Here is a 17212-nt window from a genome sequence, read left to right as displayed (position 1 = left end):
TGTAATGTCTTTTTTCCTCCCTGTGTTTGCCTTGCACTGAACATCGAATATACTCATGTGCATAAGTTTATCTGTGTGAGTGGTTTGCCTGCAGCTTTTCACTTTATTCATGCATAAACTTTCCACAGAAGAAAGTTTCGCGTAGCAAAAAGTTGCTACGGGATTTGCTGCTAACTTGGGCTACCCTGCTTTCCCATCTTCGCTCCGCTATCCACCTCTTTGGACACATGCAAATAACATATCGATGCTGCTTTTTCAAATAAACCCAAAACCGATCCCCCGCCCTTTGTCCCAGACCGCCCTTTTCGTGGCTTTTGGCCATCGTCGTCGTAGTCTGTTGTCCCAGGGGGATTTAGTGGCATTGCCGGAACGTGCTGCTGCACATGCATCAATTGGGGGCCAGCACACAGCACAGCTGTATCTGCACGCTATTGTAGGGGCTACGCTAGAACGGAAATACCGTTAAAGCCACAAAAACCAGCACCACACAGCAAATATACGCAGATACACGCACATATGTATGTATGTGTGTACATACATATGTATGTGCTCGCACATCAAGAAGTAAAATAAATAATGAATAAAAAACGAGAGAAAAAGCCTAGCTGCCGCTCTGAAGCTACCAGATCTATCGCTTCAATGTTATAGTCATCGGATTATTATAAAATTTTCTTTTTCTATGAGGAAACACCTGAAACTGGGGCATTTGGTAGAATTATCATCTGAAACAAGAATGAAATCGCTGAATGCAAAGGTTTTGCATTGGACCTACAATGTAAATGCTCCACAGTTCCTCACACGACGTGCTGAGAGTCTATTTTTCCTAGAAACATACGGATGCTAATCGTCGTTATGCGTACGAAAATTCTTCAAAATGTACAAGTACAAAAAGATACCTGTTTAAACCAATTAATCCCTCTCCTAAACTTCTATCATTCATTTTGGGCATGAAGGTTTCATATAACTAAAAATCTATGAAAAATCTCTTAATTGTTTCTGGTAAAAAAACGACAGAAAAACAATCATTCATATGAATGTTAAATATTATAAATAACAGTATATATGGTATAATCCGATTTTTATATCTTTTAATGAGTTATACCTAAATATATATTTGTCCATAAAACACACAATAAAGCTCATAAATGTTACTTGATATTATCTAACGTGATATTAATCTGAGTCAGACACAACATACATACGATTATGCATATGACTGAATGTGGAACATAACTACAGATATACTACACATTCTCCTTGGGATCGAAAAGTTTAGTGCGATGCGTACATCTAGTCAAAATAATAATATATTACTCCAAAAGCATGAACAGTGGATGCGGGCTTTACAAATCATTATTTGACCAAAATGTTGCCCTGCATTTGATTTCTGTTGATTAAAAAGCCGCAAAATTAAATTTTGTACCATAAATCGTCTGCCCTTTTTCACCACTTGTACCATAATTCATATAAATTTGTTTTTGCAATTTCGACTGCAAATATACACACATATAATTGCAAAATGCGGGCTGGGGCCAACAAATTTCATAAATTTCCTTAACATAATTTATTTATTTTTATTTATACTTTTTCCTCCATGACCAACGGATTGCCCCCCTCCCGCCGACCAAGTTTTGATTATATAAATGACGAACACGCAGGGTTTGGCAGGCTGCCTGCACTGAATGGATGGGAGTCCCTCTCTCACAGGTGTAACATGTATGCCAAGGTGCCAAAGCAAGCAAAAAAAAAGAAAAAAAAACCAACTCAAGGCCAAACCACTTGACTAGAAAGAGATGCCATGAGACAGTCAGACAGGCGGAGATGATGGTGAAAGAGGCAATGGCTCGCAGGTGTGTGCGGTGCGGTGTGGTGTGGTGTGGTTCAGGTGTGCGTGGGAATCACCAGCGACCCACGCAGAGGTGCAAAGTAGTTGCCACTTAAAGGGCGCAAAAAAAAACTTCAAACAAACAGCAGCCAAAAAGCTTTGAAGGGGTTTCTCTTTGGTGTGGCATCTCTCTGAATGCCAAATGGTTCTGGAGAGGGGCGGCGACCCACTGTATATGCAGATATGCGCCGGGTATGTTGCTTTGGGCCATTGACAGTAAATCTGTTCAAGTTGACTTGGCAGAAAGTATGAAAAAGAGCCCGAAAAAAACTACACACTTGCACAGTAAAAGGCGAAAGGAAAAAAATAAGAAACGAGAACGATTCCGAGCATGCACAAGCGTATAAGCAACAAGATACGAGGATTGTATGTTGAAGAAGTGCGGCAGGACTGGAGTCGTCTGGATAGTTCACAGATATCAGCCGAATCAGGTTCGTGGGAGATTTGCGAGGAATATCACAAAACAAAAGTCAAAAAACTATATTTTCATTTGAAATGGAGAGAATACGAAAGTTCACTGATTTCCAGACAGGATTGCGCTCGGAATTTTCAAAGCAAACCTCTTCCATTGGGTGAACTTTGGTCTTGAGTTCTTTAAATGCTTTCAAGGAATTCCGTCTTGTTGGAAGATTAGCTACTTTGGATCATTTTGCTTTAAATGCTTTTAATTGGAAAGGTTGCTGGGCCCAGACATATACATACATACAGAGCTACTTCATTCTTCTATTAATGGCTTCTTCTATTAATTCTTACGAAAATGGCGAACCCCTTAAGAATATTTAGTAAATTTCTATATGAAAAAGTTGGCTTGAACAGCTTTTAAATGTGGAAAGTTGTTTGATATAGTTAATTGGGGAGTAGACAGGCGAAAATCCTCTAGCTGAACCCTCCATGAGGATGGCAGCTGGGCAATGGAAACTCAAAACCCCAGACAACTTGTAATGCATTGCCACATGTTGGGGTCAAAAGTAATGCAGTGTCTAGTTAAGGAACTACTCCCATCATAGAGAGGGTTACTGTCCACGGATGCGCACCACGGTATAGACAATAAGAAAGGGCTCCTGTCCGCGATAGCGCTAGCAGAATGGGTCTTTAAAGAGCCCAACCCCCGGTTCTCTCAAATAGTTAGATTCTTTCGATTGCTAGTAAGCGTGCGGTTGCATATAGCACATTGCAAATGAATACAACTTTGTATGAGCAGGAAAAAATTTAAGCATATTTTCTGATATTTTAAGTTTATATTTATACAATTGGATATTTTTCCCGTATTACTTAATATATTAAATAAGTTTATTTCTAATCACACCTCTAATTAAGTTTCACCAAAATATACCAGAACAACAGATAAACTGATACCTATATCAATAGGTGGCATGGGTAGTAGATCATTCCTTAATTCACGAATTCTTCATTTTCTTTTGGTTTCATACAAAGCGATTGTACATACAATGCAAAACGAAGGATTATTTAATTAAAGTATTTCTTAGAGGGAAAATCATTGTGTGTCTTTGCTTAAAAAGCTTATTAGTGGTTCACGGATTTGCAGTGTTCTCTTAAATGTCAAATAACAACGGTGCTTCTGTGTGTCCCGGTTTGGATTGGTTTAATCCGCTGCAGTTGGGTGTATTTTGAGCAGGTGTCAGACCGGTATTATTTTGACGTTCGTAGTCAAAAGTGGGAGGCGGATGGATGGTTTGCTCTACGCTTTGATCTCCTCCTACCTTCTGTCCTGCTGTCAACTCCGTTCAACTCAATTTGATTTTTATTCTGTACGTTGTTTTGTGGCTCGCTGATTTATTCAAAAGATTTTCAATATTTAATTGCTTTTCGCTCGAGAAGAAACCCCTTGTGTGTGTGTCCGGCTGTGTCGTCGGTCATATTTTTTTGTCCAGAATTTGCACGCTATTTATTATTTATTTGTTGTCCATTATTAAAGATTTCGAGTTAAAAGCTTAATGTTCAGCATTTATATTTAATTAATATTTTTTTAATTTATTTTTTCTTTATGTTTCACTGTTTTTTTGTTTCTCTTCGCCGAGCGCTTCGCCGTGTGTTTTTTATTCGTTTTTCGGTTGCACTTTTTGTGCGCTTGTTCTGTTGGCCCCCACTTCGAAAATGCCTTTGAACTAAATTGCTCTCTCTCCCTCTCTTTTGCTCGCTCTATACCTCACTCTCTCTATCTCTCGCTTTCACTCTTTCTTATATATGTATATGCGTGTGTGTGTGTGAGTGTATGTGTGTGCCTACCTACATTGCATGCAGTTGTTGTTGCTGCTGACGCCGCTGCCGCTGCTGCTGCTGCTGCTGCTGCTACTTCTGTGGCTGCTCTGGCATCATTGCCATCATCATCATCGTCGTCGTCGTCGCGGGCGCTTGGCAACCCTGACCTGAATTTAACTCTAAAATTTGTGCGCGCTCTAGAATTTCTCTTTTTTTTTATTTATTTTTTTGCTTCCCTTCGTGTTCCTCTGTTTTGATACCCTTCGAGCCAGGCTCAGAACTTTGCCAGACGAATCTTGTCCATCAAACCCTACAATCTAGGAACGGATCATATAGTGCAGTTTAGTAAGATAAAATCTGTTTGTTTGTTTTAAGCCAAATCTTGACCTTGATCCAAGTATTACGACCTATTAATATGTTTTATCTTACTCTTGGCAGTTATAGCAAATCATTTCTAAGAGAAAGTCGCTGTATTGTATGTCTTTTAATTGACTCCATACATATGTATGTATGTACATGTATTCATACAGTTTATGGTTAGTTTGTACAAACTTACTTCAGAAATCATCAATGGAGGAAGTTCTTCAACACCGTTTGAGAATGCTAAATACTACGCCTGAAGCCATCAACCATCAACTGTGTGGCGCCTGGACATCTGGACAAGCAATTACTGTGTTTGACACCATAATAATTTGAAAACTTTGAACACGTTTTTGCTGTAAAGGGTATACGAATGTCCGACCCCTGAGCTCCCCTTACTTTCCTGTTTGTTGCTGTTTTCGTGGGGCATATCTGTAAGCGAGTCGCACACACACACACAGCCAGCGAGAGCCAGCGAAAGTCATGCTCACATGTGTGTGAGTGTTAATTTAATATTTGTTTGTGCCGCAAAACGAAGAGTAAAAAAAGAGTAAATTTAAATTTTTCAAGCTAGTTGCACCTTGTAAACCGTGCGTGATGCGCACGGGATTAGTAGTAGTAAAAACGCAGGACCCGTGCAAAGGAATATCACAAAGGAGAAAAGAAATACCAGAAAAAGATTCTGGACATTTTCCAGTATTTAATTCAAAAATTCTGAAAATGCATAAAATACTTTATAGAGAAGAGAGAATATAACTAAATTTGGTTTAAGTCTCGTAAGAACCTGCTTCGTTGGGGTGTCCAAGAAAAGTTGAGAGAGAGAGAGAGAGGGAGAGCGATACCGACTCCGGCCTTTACGCATAAATATATTGTCGTATTTGAGTTACTTCCTATATTCCATTTCCTGCATCCGACCAATTTTATAATAGCCTCTTCAAGGGCAGTCGCCAAGGCAGCACACCAACCCGCTGGCCAAGTGGGGAAATGCTCGTAAGCAATTCATCAATTACGACGACCAGTAAGTGGTTCAATCTCATAGTGCCAGTACCCCACTTCTATCATCAAATCTGTCATAGAATTTCCCGCAAGTAACTTAAATACAGCTCAAACCACCAGTACTGGCATTTATGCTCAATCCTTGCGTCTTCCGCTGCCACAGCCAGTGGCAGTTCCCAATCCCATTCCGATTCCGATTCCCATTCCCATAGCCATTGCCCCGTCAGGTATGCCAGCTTGTTGTGTGTTGTGTGTTGGAGTTATGTGTGTAACTGCCATACACACAATGTCCTTCTTGCTTTGTCCCTAGGCAAGCGGTGGGTGAGCCGAGTCAGTTGGTTAAGGGCCCTGTCAACTGGCATACGAAACCAATTTCCTTTTTATGGCAAATGAAATGAAAATTTGAAATGACCACAAAACCAGACAGACCAAACAGACCAAAGCAGAGGAGATAGAGCGTGATAGAGATGGAAGTGAAGAGGGAAAATCAGGGAATCGTTGGGAAGACAAGAAAGGAGGGGGCTGGGGAATATCTGTGCAGGAAATGGCCACTCGGACATGATGCAACAATGTACGGCAATGCCAACTCGGCGTCTGTCCGTATGACAATCACCTAAACCATGCACTATGCTACTATCTAAAATGATAATTAAATACTATATCCTAAGCGTATTTGGTTCTTAAAGAGTTGAGAACTTGCGTCTTTTCTTTCATTTCAAAAGAGCTACTATTTTTCCACTACCTAAATGGGAAGTTATTCTGTTCTGTGCTTCAGATACGAGTATTCAGCTCTAAAAATCAATGTCAGCTAGCTGTTCTTTTATGGGGTCCGAGAGGGTCCGCATGTCGTTCTTTGTTAGGCAGAGAACTTTCTCGGATTGGATTGGAGTGGATTGGTTGGTGGCATCATGCCAAAAGTTGGTGTCATACAGGCACTACTGGAGATAGTTTCAAAATAGCTCCAGCGACGACACATTAACGATGAAAAGTAGCCGAGAGCAGACAGCAGTCGACACGCACACTCACACACAAACCCAGCCAAGAACAAGGACAATCAAATAGCTGAATTAGCCATGCACCGACCGAACAGCAAACGGTATTCTCTGCACACTGCTTCCTCTTCTGGCCTGCTTATGGATACGAAACAGCTGCTCCTGATGCTCCTTTTCCTCTCATTCCTGTTTCACTTTTTGGGGTCAACCAAGCAATCTACCCGCAGCGGCTTTGCGGTGGATTTATTTTATTGCCAACAAAAAAAAAAAAAACAAAAACCGACGCACCCAAAGCAGTCAAGCAGTTTCAAGTACAGTGAATGATCTTTTAGATGGACATCCATCTGGCAGATCCAGGCTCACGGTACATTCGGTGTTCAAATTTCCCATAAGCGATCAGAATAGCCAAGTCTTTTGATACGCAGACAATACGAAAAAAATATTTTGTTAACATTAATATTGCCAGTCCAGTCAATGACAAGGTACAAAAATGTTTCCAATTCGATGAAAATTATGCTAATGATAGGGAGAACGATCGAAGACAGACTTGCCGTCTGCCAAAAGACCTTCCACTGTTTAAGATATTGGGATAGGTTGGGTGGCAGTCAAACACTGACATTTCGCCCCACCTCGAGTCTGTTGGTGGGTCTGCCAAGTTGCCTTTTGTGTGGTTTTTGCTTTAATCCTTTCGCTTTTCCCAACTAAACTAACCTCACTTTTCGCTTTCTCCATATCTCGCTGTCGTTGTGTCCGTGTCTGTGTCTCTTCAGCACCGGGAGAGCACCGCGCATCTCATAAAACGCCATACATATGCGCATTTGATTTGATTTGATTTAATTTTATTGCCTTTTATGTATGTTACCCTCTGCTTGCTGCTTGACTGCTTCTCGTTGCCAAGAAATTGAGGAGGGTCTGGGTGGGCATGGAATAGTACAGGGATATACAAACCTTCCACTTTGTGCTGGAATTAATTTAATTTGATTTTTATTTATTTATGCCAATGGCAATTGTGTTCTGTTTTGTTTTGTTTTGAGCAAGCCAATTTACAAATCTAAGGCAATACTCAATACAAATGTAGAAAGAAGGTTAAGTAAACCCAAAAAAAACCAGAAAATTTTTCCAATTACGAACTTCAATACCGAATCATTCAAGTGTTTGGATAAATTTATATTGTTACAGACAGTAAAATAAGAGTGCCAAAGTAAAGAAATATTCAAAATGGTAGAAAGCTTCAAATTTTTGTTACCATATCTTCAGGTATATCAGGTCCTTTCCATCCACATAAATCAAAATTCGTTTGCAGCTTACAGTGTAATTTTTATCGCTGGGAAAGTACGTTCAAAAGTTTTTATATTGTCGCACTGTGTAATTAATAATTTTAAAAATGTGTTCTCATTTTTGTAAGTAATTCTAAAAGTAATCGTTTTAAGACAACATCCTTTCATATCATTCATTTACGGTGTGATCTTTTTTCGTTGTATTTTTGAAATGTTATTGTACTGTCCAACTACGATCTGAACAGCGGGTGCTCGACGATATCATTGAATCTTTTCGTTTTGCCACGCGTCTAACTGTCTATCTATCTATCTATCTATCTTTCTAAGATATATACGTGTATCCGCTTCCCCAAGTTAGTCGGTCTGTCTGTCAGTCTGTTCACTTGACAGCCAGTTGGCTATTCAACTGTGTCATGTCTCTGGGTCTGAGGCCTATTTGTCTGTCTCCATTTTTCTCCGGCCTGGACTCAAGTCCTTTTCATATGGCCAGTCATGTAGCACGCATCATCATTTATCAAAGTCCGCGGCAACAATTCGCAGGGCTGACAGCAAGCCAAAAACCATCTAATCCAACAATCCTGCAATGGCATCTGCCCTCAAAGTCGTCGCCGTTGCCTTGTCTCTGTTTTCTGTTTTCTGTTCTCTGTTCCCGGTTTCACTTTCTTTTCGACTGTTGTTCGTTTTATCTTGGAAGTTTGGCGTTGATTTGTCACTGTTTGTACAGTACGTATGATTAAACACGAATGAAAATTAATCTACCAGAATATCTATCTGTGCGTACGATTTGTAACTATTTGAAAGCAATCGTTGAATTTGAAACTTTACATGTTCTTTGATTGTACATAAAATGTCTCCACATGTATGTACAATTTACATACGTCTATTGGTAAGCAGGCAGACAAAGCCCTACCCCTTGGGGACCCCAACGTCAGAATTTGGTGGGATAGTGCCGACGCATAAACTACTTACATAAGCAAGTGACTCAAACTTTGCTCCAGTCAAGGTTTTGTCTGTAACCCAAAACAATATTCGACCTAGATCAATTTGATCCCGCACTAGTTAGCTGTCGACTGAGAGCATTCCGCCCATGTACGGTCATATATTCCAGTATTCCCCAGGTAAAATGTACGAAAATTCAATTTAAATCATTATTTGTGTAATTTGGTTGTTTAATATTAATTTAACGCTTATTCCTACCTTAAAACGCGTACAGTGTGGCTTCATGACGGATTAAGGGATATATAACGGCCGGATGGTACTTCGTTGCTAGGAAGGGAAAAGGATGGATGGAAAGCAGGAATATATTGAATAATTTACATAAGTCTTAATTACTAATTACCGGGTATAATAGTCGGGCTGTTATGTTAACGCTTAAGTCTACACACCTACATATATGTATATGAAAATATGTCCCCTTTCGATGTTTACCAAACTGGATTTCGTTCGCTTTTAACTGTTAATAGATTCTAGGGTAACTACAACCAAATTTGCGGCTCACTCTTAACTGAATTCCGTCACACTGGGTGTGACGTCTGTTTCCTCCTCTGGGATTCCCTCCAGCAGTTTGAAACGCTACCTCATAATTATGTATGTTTCAATCAAGTTAGAACCCACGAGGCATACATAATGCAGTCTACTCGTTCGTTAGTCAACGCGAAAACACCCAACAACACCATGAAGCCCTCATCCACACGCCTCACACACCATTGACAGTGATTTATCAGCGGCTGTCAAAAGTGGCTTTCGTGTGCCTTCCAGCACTCGTCCAGTGCGTGGTCAAGGTAAAAATGTAATAATTAGCCGCAGTGATGTGATGATACTCGTATTCTGGGCAGGTCAGCGGGGTTCCAGGCCCAGGCCATCCCAAAATATCTATCCCCCCATTGGCGATGGCCATATCCTTACCCCTGACTCGATTTTGAGCTTGGCCATCAGCAATTTGTCAAAGTTTTGCCGGAAAAATGAATGCTGGTCGGTGTATGGGTGGTGCGGCTGGTGGAGGTGATTGGAGCCGGGAGGGGATATCGTAGATTGCGTGTCTTAATTCGGTTGGTATTGGATGTGGAAGGGCAGCCCTCCGCGGGTCGACCACTCCATTGATCATGCTGTTTGCTTTTTTTGTTATCCCACCAGCACCTACCATCAAATTTCCTTTTCCCACGGCTACTCCACATCCAAATCCAAGCAAAAAGTGCACAAAATGCACAAAAAAGAGAGGAATATTTTGTAGCAGTAACCTGGGACCTGGACCCGGTGCTCGAGGGGCAGCCGTGCCTGCAACCGGACCAGCTGCAGTTGATCCTGACCAAATGCAATCTGTGCGCACGAATGCAAAAATTGATTTTAATTCCATTATGAGTGCCGTGCGTAATTTATGCATTGCTAAAATCTACCACAAAACCGAGGACCAGCAGCACACTCTTAACGATCCATTCTCCGCCTTCTCGGCCCTCCTCCCCCATGCGTACACCATTTTCATTTTCATTTCCATTTCTGTTGCTTCTTTGGCGGAGAACAAAAAGTGTTGCCTACTTTTTGGGGATGTCCGCTTTTTGGGCTGTTAGTGCTTTCCACATTTTCATGAAGTTTTAGCTGAATTAAGTTAATTAATTGGCACATCATTACCGTCACCGTGCACTTTTTTTTTTTTGTTGGAGGCCCCCTTTGACCTTTCTAATTGCGGCTTAGACAGGCAAACACCGCACCCACCCACCCCACCGGAAAAGAAAAGGAAATGCCAGTGCAAAACTTTTGCCGCCTCTCCACCTTTCCCCGAAAATATGTTGAAAGCTTCAGATTCTGCTGCTGCCACGTCCACTGCCGCCTTCATTTGTCCCATGCTATTGTCAAGTTTCAGCCTCCCCTCCCCACTCTCTCTCTCTCTCTCTCTCTCTTTCTCTCTAAGCTGCCACATTAGCAACTGAGGTGCAAAGTTTACGAGTGTCCCTTTTCGCTTCTTCTTTTTCATGTCTTCTTTTCTTTACCCTAAAATATACCTCAGTCTTTGGAAACCCCTTACAGCCGAGACTGATCTTACTTTAGGGCCTTAGATATAGAAATATGTTGCTTAGAAAATCCTATGAAAATGTAAATGATATTTTTTTTTAAGGATTATCACTCTAAAATGCCATGGGGAGCCATTTATTATAAGAAGTCCTTGTTTCGATACAATTTGTAGGACCTTGAAATGAAATAAATAATTTTTATTAGAGAAGTTAAATTAATCTCAGTTTGTTAGTCCTTTATGATCTTGGATCTAAACATGGTGATTATTCTAGTATTAATTTTTAGTGCCTTCTGTAGGGTATGTGCCGCTTCGATCCTTTCCGCTTGGAGCCTCATTCCCTTTCGTTTTTGTGTGTGTTTTTTTTTTGTTTTTTGTTAACACTGCTTATGGCTGTTGTTGGTTGTTGTTCCTTGGGTATTTTATGTTTATTTCTGTTGGTCCTGATGTTGATGCTGATGTTGTTTGTTAGGATTTTGAGTGAAAGTGATGATGAAAACTTCTGCTTATGTTTCCGTTGACACGGCAAGAGAATAAGTAGCATAGTGCCTTGTGCCAAGTGGCTCGAAAAAGTGAAACCCAGTTTGACCTGGTGGGCCCTCTGTCCTATCCAGAGTGGACCTGGGTATCGTCCCCGTTTTTGGATTTTTCATGTGCGCTGGCCCATTAAAATTGACACTCATTGCATCTAGGCAATTAGACTAATTGACTTTTAACCAGTTCGCGGCACATGTGAACCATTATCCCTCCTGCCCCCTGCCCCCTACCCCCTCCGCTCCCCATTCACCTGTTTTAACATTCGTGAATGTTGCATGGATGGCCGGACACCAGTGCCACAATGGCGAAATGAGGTTGCAGGTAATGGGAAGCTAATAAGTCATTTAGTTTATCGATGGGTTGCATTGTCAATTGACAACAATGACCAGTCGATAGCAATATTTCGCAGTTTTTAATTATCTTCAAAGATATAAGACATATCCGATTCGTATACGATTAATCTGTCTGCGATTTTGAAGTGTCACGAATACAAATTGTGGCACAAAATTGATGTCTATTCGTATGACTTCCGAACACACTGTATTGAACAGGCAAATTATTTTTAGAAATTTAAATGGAATACTCCCTAGACCACCAAAAGGTACCCTTATGATTATTTCCATATATTTCTATACGTAGATATGGCGTGGCAAAATCAAAGGCTCTTCAGCTGGTGGATACCCGTACTGGTGGAGACTCTCTCTGGGACTAACTGAACACAGCCAGGAGTGTGGGAGAAGTAGTCAGCACCGCGGAATGGTGGAGGACTGGAGATGAATGATGTGCGGGATATTTGGAAACAGTTGCCACATGGCGTTAGTCAAGCTAAAGGGATGCAAGTCAACTGCGCTTAGCGCTGCACTCACTCAGTCAGGACGTAGGAGCAGGAGCAGGCACGGATCCGGGCCGGGACTCACCGACAAACCCAAAAAGTCGGGCCATCTCTCTCCTTGTTGCTGGCTCAGTCCGTGTACGAGTCGCTCATTCATTCATTTGCTCACCCAGCCATTCATTCATTTCCTTGATTATGTTTCTTATCAATGATAAATGAATATGAACGTGGTACTACCAACCAGCACTCAAAACTGCTGTAAACTGCTAACAAAGTGAAAGTACGAGTAGAGCCAGAGCCAGAATCAGAGCGGGAGAGCGAAGGAAGGGGTTTTATGTGTGTGGGGTCCAGGCCAGGGATGCCGTTGGTTTTGCGCAAAGTTGGGAGACAGATTTCGTTGGGTTTAGACGTTGGGTTACCTGTATTCCGTAAGTGAAAAGGGTGTTGCCAACAAATTACTTATCGCTGATAAATGGTCCTCCGCTTTTCATGCGTTTCGATAAATTACAAGCACTTTCATTACAGCTTATGATTATCATAGTACCAATGGATTCTTGTCTAGCTGAAGGACCTTCCATATGGTTTAATAAGTGAATGGATTGTTGAAAATGTAATTACTCTAAAAACTATGGTTTCTTTATTTTCTTAATATCAATTAATGACAATTCTTGTGTATTGTTTTCAGCGATACATCCACTACCCACCTGTGTACATTTACCCATATATGGATACCCAAGCCGATATACTCCATTCCAAAAGGCTGACATGCATCGCAAATCCCAGAGTCCGCTGGAGCGAAAGCCAAAGGGAAAAGGAAAGTCAAGCGTGGCCCCGAAAATTCTGAAGCGCCGAACCGACGAAACTGCTCCTGACGGCTGAATCTAACCCCACACCCAGCCCACACATAGGACGCCTGCCCAGGGTCCCACAGCCAACATTCCGAAATGGCCCCAGACCAGAACTGTTCCAGCCATGGCCCCGAACCACACCGCACTGCACCGGGCAGGACAGGACAGGGCAGGACAGGGCAGGGAAGGGGAGGACAGAGCAGGGAAGGGGAGGACCAGGTCGGTCCCGCCATCACTTGATTGCCACAACGACTTTGGAGCGAAAAGTTCTTTGTGGTTAAGCGTTGGACGAGAGGGCATGGGCCAAATTCTCGCTGGAAATCAGCTCGATGGGGTGCTTCAAGTGGGCGGTCGGAAATTTTCCAGCACTTTAGAAATAAAATTTTTAACAACTCGTCGAGGCGGCCGCTAAATGCGTCGACGCTTAAACTCCCCAAGGGACGAGGCAACGGGTGCCCTGCTTCACCTGAGGTGCGGTGGGGTGGGGTGGGTTAGTGTTTCTGTCGAGATGATGGCCTTATTCCTTGACCTTCCTCCCAGACAAATTCTAAGCCTGCGCCAGCCCGCTCCTTTGCATGATGCAGAAACTTTTTGCATTGCAGATGAAATATGCAAAAAGGACCATCATCATCATCAGGGTCTCATCCGCTTCTAACATCAATTACGCACACATTGCAACATGTGGCATGCCGCACAGACACCCAGTCACGCAGCCACCCAGAAGTGGCCAGCTCCGCCATCTTTTGATGGACCTTCTGATGAATTAATAATGCCAAGAGCTGCACATTCCCCTGCCATTATACCTGCCATATCCTCACGTAATTATATCACGCCTCCGAAGGGATAAAAGCAAGGCGGCAGAAGGCCCCTAATGCCTGTCCTGTTTTATGCGGCATCGATTGTCCAGCGTCTAAGCCTTCTCTCGTTTCTGGCGCTTTTCTGCTGCTGCCACTGCTGCATTATTTATCGCAATTGACGTTGAATAATTAGCCTTTCGTTTTTCCGGGCTCAAAACTGTCCGCGGTATGTGCCAGTACGAGTCCGAGTACTTGGCTGCTTTATCATTTGTGATATATGAGTAGTCAATGGGGGCCATCAATATTTCCCGGGCTAATGACTCCTCCAGCTTGCTGTGTCATCCCTTCAAAATGGGATCATGGATGTACCGGGCAAGGAGGGCTATAATTAGGGGGTGAAATGATAATGAGGATAATGATGGCTCAAATGACTAGCTGGAAATTGTACGTTACTAAAGGCTTGACCAAGTTATTTCAATTAAAAGTGTATCTTTCTGCAAGGAGTCGGCTATCGCTGCAATTCTAGCAAATAGAGTTCAAGCATACATATGTCTATGCCTTTGTGGGGTCTATAAGATTATGAATACTTGGTTCCGTGGCCATTTGCTGATTGCAGAGGGTGACACCAATTCCCTAGAACACTGCGGATCGAATACCTGTCAGGCTGGAGGCATGAGGGTTGAGGATACGAATGCAATTCTTTTCGGTGGACTGGGGGACAAAAAACTAATTTCATTGTTTGAAATACCAAAAGAAGAGAACCCAATCTTCGTATCCAGCTGGTTCTCGAATAACTGGTCTGTAACCCTGACCTTTTTCTTAGCTGCCTCTACTCTAAGCCCTCCAATCTGGGTTCTGATCAGGCCAGGCCAAGTGGAAGAAGTGAACAGGCAATGCAAAGGATCAATTGGAGCTAGAGAAGCGTCGCCCAAGTACCGTCCTCCAGGCACTCGGGGTCTACTGGCTTCCCCCCACACACACACGTCATACTCAAAGCCATCACTGCCGCATTGCCAACATTCTGGCCGCACCTGCGGGTGTGTCATAACTTTGTCAAGTGCCACTCAACACACACTGAGACGCAGCGAGGGAGACACCAAGGAGGAGCCATCCAAAGTGAAATCAAAGCAGCAGAAGTGAAAGAACCCACCCAAAATAGAGGCAAACAAATTCGCGCCCATTTAAATAAAAAAAACATAAAAAAAGTACAGCCACCAACAGAGGTGTGGGTGCGGAGCAGGTCCTAGAGGTGGGTTAACAGCTGCCACCAAACTGAGCAATGTGCGGCCCACCAGGACCGTGTCATGTGGAGCACCAGCAGCAATCACGAGAAGGGGCAACAGCAAGTGCCAGACAAAACCAGCTGGGAAATTGTGGAAAGCGTTGAGCGAAAAGTGTGGGGGGGAAACAGCAAAAAAAGGCAGACGATTGTGGCACCCTTTCGGGTGCCCCTACATCCGTATTAATATTTTTTTCTTTTATCTACAAGATTCATTAAATAGAAATTACAAAATCTCACATCCACAATTTTTAAGATACGAGACAGCCGAATAATAGTCTCAACGTGGCTGAATATCTCCTCCAGTCTAGTGCCCCTGTCTGAATGGTGGGAAGAAACTGAGACAGAAAGAGAGGGAAATGCAACGGCAGGTGCCGTAGGGAAACAGCCAGAATATGTTTCATCAAGTAATAAGAGGATAGATGGAAGGATGCAAACTGAGTACCCGTTCCAGTAGTCTCGCGGCAGAGATTATATCACATACTTCCTCGTTCCCTGTGTCCATGGATTGTCCGGGTAGCCATTGCGCAATAAATAAATCAAAGGCATTCAATTTAATTTTTGAGACAAAGGAAGCTGTAGAACAGTTACAGAGGCAGACGTCGTCACACGAATCGGCCCTTAGGGCTCAAATCCAAAAATCAAGCCGCAAAAATGCGTGGCACATGCGTCGTATGCGTAATCTGAACCAAGTGTTGGTGGCGATGGAGGCGAAGAGAAGGAAAGCTTGAGCATAACTAACAGGGGAGCTAGAAAATAAGGCTTTTCCTAAGGGGGAAACTTCACTTTGACGCCTGTGTCAATTTGTTTGCCGTCGTCCTCCAGTCGACAATTGAAGAGCGAGAGTTTCCACAAAGGTGTACACGTGCCACGTGGGGTCCTGTTTTCTCTTCAATGGCCTCCTTTTTCCTGGCCTTTCCTCTGCTGAACTAACAGAGGTCGCCCTGTTGACTCTGCCATCAGGCGGCAATTGATTTAACTGCGTTTGCATTTAAAATTCGCACGAAATGTTTCGGCAAAAGGCACAGATTTTTTGTCAGTTGTAAAACCCACCTTTCCGCTAAGAAGAAGAAAGAAAAAAGGGAGTGGGAAGGGGAAGGGCCCTTGTATAAAGTAAACGAAGGAAAGCGGGTAAAAGGTGGAAGTAATCTTCCCTAAAAGATTAATGGATCTATATTCACTTTCATAAAGTCAGGCGGGGACGTAAAGATCTTTAAAAAGTTAAGGTCCGGGGGGACTTTAAACGGGCTTCAGCTAAAGTAGTTGATCAAGATGAAGAGCAGGTCCAATGAATAAATAAATCTTGAAAAAAGGTCAATATGGAAGACTGGATGTTATAGTGGCCGTAAAGGGTACTTTCGCAGGTTCACCTTGGAATGCTTTAAGGTCGCTTGCCTCGACTGGTTGCTCCTCTGATCTCTGAGAGCCAAAATCACAGATTTACAACTTTAAGGCATACGACGCACAAAGGGGACTTCGGGCAGTTCGAAATGAATAATTTCTCAATAAAGTAAAGTCATTTTCGGTATATAAAAGTTTTAGTTTGCAGGAGAACATATCGTAGTACCGATATCTTCATTGCGAATGTTGAATGCCAGGTAATACAATACTTAAAATTTGTAATTCATTGTTTGAATATTTGAATGTCATATCAAATGTGACATTGTGCTCATTAGAGAGGTGGAGAATGTCAAGCTACCGATGTACAAACAACCGGAAGAAGTCAAGGCGCTGTCAAGACTCATCAAATTTCGAGCATCTGCTTCCCGATTGCGGCCAGGACCCCCAAATGAACCGAAGTTTGCCTCTTTTTAAAATTCAAAATACTTGTATTTCATCATGTATTTTTCTCAAAAATTTTAAGTTCAAGCGAAAATTATTCCAGTGTATGTATTACGTAAAGCCGGTTTATCTTTTGGGTTTCCTGCAACGATTATCTCTAGTTTAGCTACTTAGATGGTGGTCCCCGGGTCTCAAAGGCGTACTTCCCCGGTAGAGGACGAAAGTGGCCGGGACCAATACCCTAGTCAACTAAATGAAGCTCGATACAGCAGAGATAGCGGCAGAAGCACGACCAACATGCCGTTAGAAATGCTGAACGTCCAGGGAGTGTGGGTGCCCCACCATGTGGTGCCAATCGTAGGCGACGGAGCCTGCCTGTTCCGGGCACTCTCTTTTCTGATCT

The sequence above is a fragment of the Drosophila pseudoobscura genome, chromosome X (genome assembly GCF_009870125.1).
Source record: "Drosophila pseudoobscura strain MV-25-SWS-2005 chromosome X, UCI_Dpse_MV25, whole genome shotgun sequence".
Classification (NCBI taxonomy): Eukaryota; Metazoa; Arthropoda; class Insecta; order Diptera; family Drosophilidae; genus Drosophila; species Drosophila pseudoobscura.
The sequence above is the reverse complement of the archived record's forward strand: the minus strand, read 5'-3'. Positions refer to the sequence as shown.